We start from the raw sequence: 7,047 nt of genomic DNA, 5'->3' as shown, positions 1-7,047 counted from the left end.
TCTCGAGTGATCTACGGTCCTGACTGGGAACCATCAGGAGTGCCACGGGCATCACGAAGGAGAGAGGACGATCGGGCGCTGGATCCAGAGGACAGGAAACCGTCCATGCGGTCCGGGTAAGGTCGTGTAAACACGACGAATTGAGAAAAGATTGTTTTGTTTGGATAATACTAGTATTACGCTTTGTTGAAACCTCTGGAGATTCGCTGTCTGCAAACGGAGAAAACAACAGGCTCTCTCTTTGCAAACAGTGAAGGATAGGTAACGCAGACTTTTGTCCCCGTTGTAATCCGTCGTGCCTATCTTCCTCCCCCACTGTTTCCCGAACTGTCGTTCGTGGATTATTGTCTGGAGATTCTTTGTCTGCAAACAGGGAAGAACAAGGTCTCTCTTTGCAGGTAGAGAAAGAGTGGGTAACGATAACTTTTCGTGCCCACTTATTCTCCCCACTGAATTGTTTTGATTGACCGATTATTCGGTATTGGTTCGTTTGAGGTATTCACCGCCGGCAAACAACGGAGAATAGAAATATTCTGTCTAGTCTTTGCCCGCCGTGATAAGATAGGTAGTGCAGACTTTTGTCCCCGTTGTAATCCGTCATACCTATCTTCTCCCCACTGGTTGGTAGCCTGTTTAGCCCGGACCGCTTATTAGAGATGAACCATCCAACTCCACTGGAGGGCACCCCTAATAAGGACATGTTCACTAAGTATGGACTAGTCGCTATAGCTTACACTAAACTATGGCATAAATATACAAAAAAGAACCCTGAAAGTCAGTGGCCACTGATAGGTTCCTTTGATGATCATAAGATAAAAGCATTAGAAATAGCGCTCCAGAAAAATAAAACTACGCCCACTATGCTCGACAGTATCGGCATGTGGCGCAAAGAAACGGAACAACGAAAGAAAAGAGAAGAAGCAAAAATAGGGAAAGAATTACGAAAGGCAGCCCACCTGGCCGCAAAGCAACTAGAAGAGGAAATAAAAGAAAGAAAGGAAGCTACACAAAACCAAGAATCAGGGTCGACAGGCCAATGTCCTGTTAGGACCCCCTCTGCGCTCTACCCTGAATTACCCTCCAAACAGCGGGCGAACGATGAGTTACTACTAGGTCCCCCAATCATCTACATGCCCCCTCCGTATGCCCCCTGCCAGCAACACCCGCGGGCCCTAAGTGTAAACGAGAACGACCTTGGCGCTAGTGCACCGGCCCTCACGGCCTCCGCACCAGCCACATTAACAACATCGTCAGACGACCCCGAGGCTAGTAAACAACCACCAGCCACACCGAATAGGTTGAGCAAAGATGAGCGGGATGGGATCGACAAAATAGCAAAGACGTTAGTAGAACGAAGGGAGAGCGAAGATTACACAATGAGCGTATATAATTCACATGCCGACAGCCACAGACGGCATTTCATCTTGCGATTCAGCTACCACACCCTGAACGCATATGAAGATAGGTATCGAAGTAAGGGCCCCGCTAAACTAACAACACTGTATAGGAAGATTGATGTTGGAGATGGGACTGAATGTGAGACGACGGAGCTCTTCATGCAGATGCTTGAGGTCTTCCGCCACCTCACGGAACAGAAACCAGAAGCCAAGGTTACAGTCCCTGAAACAACCTCGGTAGAAGTAGCCAATACTATGATGCCTATCAGAGAAGCGGCCCCTTACTGGATCCCGCCACGGGGCCAGGGAACAAGCGATGATATCAATAATGAAAATGCAAAAGGGAGGGTTGTGTACAATTGGGTTTACCAACCATGGGACCGACAGGATATCCTAACCTTCAAACAAACACTGCCCGATTTAAGAAAGAACCCGACGGCATTTTATACCGAATTAGGCACAGCCTTGGGTTCGACAATAATGACTTTAGCGGACATTGACTTGTTCTTTGGGTTATGCCTGCCAGCTGACGTGTGGAAACAAATCCGGAAGGCTGACCACACGGACCTGTTTGGACATACCTGGGACCAACTCGGTAAACTAGATAGACAGCGAGAGCCAGGAAGGAAACCAGTGAAGGACATACTGGAACTCCCAGACAAACTAGTTCAGAAGTTAAAAACACTGATCCCGGAAAGAAAGGTAGACTGGTCGATAGTCACGGCCTGTCGACAGAAACCCCAGGAAGATGTGTCAGAATACTTCTCCCGATTCGAGACAGTGTTCTCCGACTACAGTGGCCAAGACATGACCACTGCAACCGGACAGCACCTGTTTGTACAAAATTATGTAAAGGGCCTAACACAAGAAGTCTCCCAAAAACTGCAGACGAGTGAGAGTAGTTGGGGGGCCTCCAAACCCGCAGCTATCCTTCAGATGGCTCAGTATTACGAGCACCAAAAGAATGAGAATGATAGGGCGTCCGAGAGAAAGAAGAAGGATTTAAAGGAAAGGGTAATGATAGCCCAGATACAGGGTATAGCGGTAGGACGGGCACACCAAAGAGGGAACTACCAACCAACCACCCCCAGAGATCTACCTCCTAAAGATCACACCCCAACACCCCACACTGGACGTAGAGACATTAGCAATGACCAATGCGCCTTCTGCAAAGGGTTCGGCCATTGGAAATCCCAGTGTCCGGTTTTGCTAGAAGTGAATAGAAATAGGGACTCCAGGGATGTGGCAGGTGGTCCGAGAAATAGAGTACAAGGACGAGGGCACACCAACGACACCAACAATGACAGATCAGGGAGACTGAACACATTTGACCGTCCCCGACAGAACCAATATCAGCTGTCCGAAGGTGAAAATGCCCCCGTCTTTGCATAGGACTGCCAGGGGCAAGGGAGGGATCCAGTCGAGCTCTGTGTTGACCAGCAAGGTCCTTATGTCACCGCTAAGGTCCTGGGTACAGAGTCTCCATTCTTGGTAGACACTGGGGCGACACGTAGTGTGTTATCAAAACGACTGATTCCAAGGGCACCCTTGTCTGGCTCACACATAACGTCGATAGGTTTCGATGGAACGCCCTCCACTAACCCCCTGTCCGTACCTATTACCTTTGACCTAGAAAACAACACCACTGACGCGACATTCCTGCTTTCCTCCAACTCCCCTGACGCCATTATGGGCATTGACTTACTGAAACATTTTCGAGCTACCATTAGGTGTTCCCCAGATGGAATACGAGTCATCCTGTACGACAACCCAGACATGCCCAGATCCCGTCCCCCACGACACATGTGCTCCATAACTGACGCTGACCTGTCCCTGCTTGACACCCTGCCTCCGTACCTGTGGGCCAAAAATGACTCTGATGTGGGGCGAATGATGATTGATCCTATTCACATAACTGTACGACAGGACGCTATGCTCCCGAAACTCCCGCAATACCGGATATCGCCAGAGGGTGAGAAGGCACTGGTAGCGATCATTCAGTCTCTGGTAGATGCAGGAGTGGTTGAAGAGGTGGTTAGCAACGTCTGCAACAGCCCAATCCTACCTATTGTTAAGAAGCAAGGTGAAGGAGATGAGAAAGCGTACCGCTTCATCATCGACTTGCGAGAGATTAACAAAGTGGTTGTACCCCAATATCCTGTAGTCTCTGATATCACCACCATTCTGACCCTCATCCCGTCCACTGCCACCACCTTCACTGTTATCGACCTTAAGAACGCGTTTTTCTCTATCCCCATCCATCCAGACAGCCGTTATCTCTTCGGCTTCACTTTAAAATCCCGCTCGTACCGATTTTGTAGAGCTCCCCAGGGGTACACTGAAAGTCCCAGCATTTACAGCCAGGCCCTCAAAAGGCAGCTAGATGCCTTCCAGCTACCAGATGGAGTGGTGTTGATCCAATATGTTGACGATATCCTTTTGGCGGCCGACACCACCCCACTTGCCACGACAGCCACTGTCCAACTCCTACACTTTCTTGCAGAAAATGGCCATAAAGTCTCCAAAAAGAAGTTACAGTTCTGCCAGCCACAAGTGACTTACCTAGGCCATCTTCTGTCCAAAGAAGGGAGGAAACTTACACCCGACCAAATCCAAACCATCCTAGACACCCCCATCCCAAAAACACAAAAGCAGGTCCGCTCTTTGGTTGGCCTAACCTCTTTTTGCAGACAGTGGTTGCCTAATTACAGCCTCATTGTGAAACCATTACTTGCCCTGCTGACCAAAGATGTCCCCTCCTCGCTTCCTTGGACCACTGAGTGTCAAGCCTCCTTTAAAGAATTACGGGATGCACTCTGCTCAGCACCCGTCCTCGGAACCCCGGATTACTCCAAACCCTTCTCCCTCTTCACCCACGAAAGGGAGGGGTGTGCATTGTCTGTCCTAACTCAATCAATTGGTCCTAAGCAACACCCTTGTGCCTACTTCTCCGCCACCCTTGATCCTGTAGCCAGAGCTTTGCCTGCCTGCCTTCGAGCAGTAGCTGCCGCTGCTGTCTCTATCCGCCAGAGCGAAGGAATTGTACTTTCAAACTCCCTCACTGTGTTAGTACCCCATGCAGTCGACACCCTTTTGAACCAAACAAAGACCCAACACTTGACTAGCGCACGACTGACAGGGTACGAGTTGACTCTGCTTGCACCCCACATCACACTAAAGAGATGCACGACTTTGAATCCTGCCACATTGTTGCCTCTGCCTGAAAATGACCCCGACGTGCCTCCCATACACGACTGTGTGACCCTCACGGACGAACAGACTAGGAGTAGGGTTGACCTCCGAGACACTGCTTTTTCTGACCCCGATGGAGAGCTATGGGTGCCGGCTCATGCATCAAACTCCCAGATGGCACCACTTCAGCTGCCTATGCAGTAACGACAGCCCGAACAGTAGTTGAGACAGCCTGCATCACACAACGATCTGCCCAGGCAGCAGAGCTGATAGCCCTCACACGAGCATGCATCATAGCCACAGGGACCACCGCGAACGTATATACAGACAGCCAGTATGCCTTCGGAGTGGTCCATCATTTTGGACTCCTGTGGAGGGAGAGGGGATTCCTGACGTCCCACGGCACCCCGATCCTCCACGGAGATCTAGTCTCCGCTCTGATTGAAGCAGTTCTCCTCCCCAAACGATTAGCGGTGATCAAATGTCAGGCACACAAAAGGGTGACAGACTTAGTCGGACAAGGGAATGCATTGGCCGACATCACTGCACGAACCACAGCTGAGAATAGGACGGTGACACGCATGTATGCGACCAGGTCAGAAGCAGAAAAATGGAGTGACACAAGGGTAATGATCAGAGACATACAGTCGGCCAGCACCCCTCACGAGCTGACTAAGTGGGCAAGGGTGGGTTTGAAGGATGAGGAGGGCTGCTGGCGAACGAAGGATGCAAACAAATGGTTGCTGCCCGACTCATATCTGATCCCCATACTGACGATGGCACACTCCCCCGCACACATAGGATCTGCACCCATGATCGAACTCATTTCCAAAGTCTGGCACAACGACAAAATCCCTGACTCGGCCAGATGCCTAGTTCAGCAGTGCCTTATCTGTCTGCAACACAACCCCGGGAAAGGAACTGTGGTACCACGGGGAGGGTTTGGGACCCCCAATCACCCCTTTGAGGTCCTCCAGATGGACTACATCCAACTAGAGAGATGCCAAAGCCTGAAGTATGTACTAGTCATCGTATGTGCCTTCAGCAAATGGGTAGAGGCCTATCCAACCCGTGACAACACTGCCATGACTACTGCCAAAGTACTACTGAAGGAATTCTTCCCTCGCTATGGCCTTTGTCGAATTTTATGGAGCGACAATGGCCCCCACTTCATAGCTGAGGTTATCCAACTAATCCTAAAGGGGTTGGGGGTGAAGCAAAGGTTTCATGCGGTCTTCCACCCCCAATCCGCCGGTCTAGTGGAACGCCATAATGCCACACTGAAGCTGAAATTGTCAAAAATAGTGGCCACCACTGGACTTAACTGGCCGGATGCCCTCCCACTGGCCTTGTTATCGATGCGCTCCACTCCCACCAAGCACCATTTGACCCCCTACGAGGTCGTGTTTGGGCGACCGATGAATCTCTGGACTGCTCCCAAACCGACCTCCATTCATGACGTCCCAGACGTCCTACTATCTGATTATTTGTGCAAATTAACTAAAACGTTGTCTGTCATTCATCAACAGGTGCAGCAGGCCATCCCCGATGCTTCCAGGGGCCCCGGCCATGACATCCAACCGGGAGATTTCGTGTTGATACGAAATTTCCAGCGGACCAAGAGTCTGGAACCGCGGTGGACGGGCCCCTGGCAAGTGCTGATTACCACCCGAACGGGGCTCCGAGTGGAGGGGAAGAAGCACTGGCTGCACGCACATCATTGCCGGAAGGTCTCTGCGAACCTGGCCACGACAGAAAACGTCAACACCCAAGAAGAGCTCCTGAGCAAAGACCGACCGATATTGGACTGTTATCCCGATACGGAGGCACTCGAACTTGCAAAATTCTCTGATCCCACTGTGCCATCCAGAGAAGGGTATTTCCTGCGCCGAAAGGAGGGAGTTTCGGCTAAGTAGACCACGGACTAAGTTGAATCTCAGAACGGTGACCTAAACATCCAAGGGTTACCGGGAGAGAAGCTAAGCGAAGTCTGTGGTTCTGCCCACTACCGAGCCCCTTGAAGGTGATGGAAGCGCCAGATAAGAAGATGATGGAAGCGCCAGATAAGAAGATGATGGAAGCAACAGGAAATACCCAGTATAGAAATCCAAAGACTGACAACTTGCACAAATCAAAGACAATCGCACTCTTCATTGTCTTCCTCTTCTGCCTCCTCCTCATGACCTCCTTCTGGATTCTGGAGGAAAGCACACCGGCTCATGAGGCATTGCTACCTACTGCACAGCCAACACCCCTGAAAGAGCATCACCTAATCTCTCTGTCGCCTCAGCTCCGAGAAAGGCGCAGGGAATTCTGGAACAATTCCTTTGTGCAACTGTTGCACCAACACAACCTTGCTGCAAATGCTACGAACTGCTGGATCTGCGGGTTGCTCCCGCATGCCACAGGACACTCCATCCCCTTCATCCCTTCTCCTTTCTCAGTTCACGGCTCCTGC

This window comes from Lissotriton vulgaris, chromosome 7 (genome assembly GCF_964263255.1).
Source record: "Lissotriton vulgaris chromosome 7, aLisVul1.2, whole genome shotgun sequence".
NCBI classification, from domain to species: domain Eukaryota; kingdom Metazoa; phylum Chordata; class Amphibia; order Caudata; family Salamandridae; genus Lissotriton; species Lissotriton vulgaris.
The sequence above is the reverse complement of the archived record's forward strand: the minus strand, read 5'-3'. Positions refer to the sequence as shown.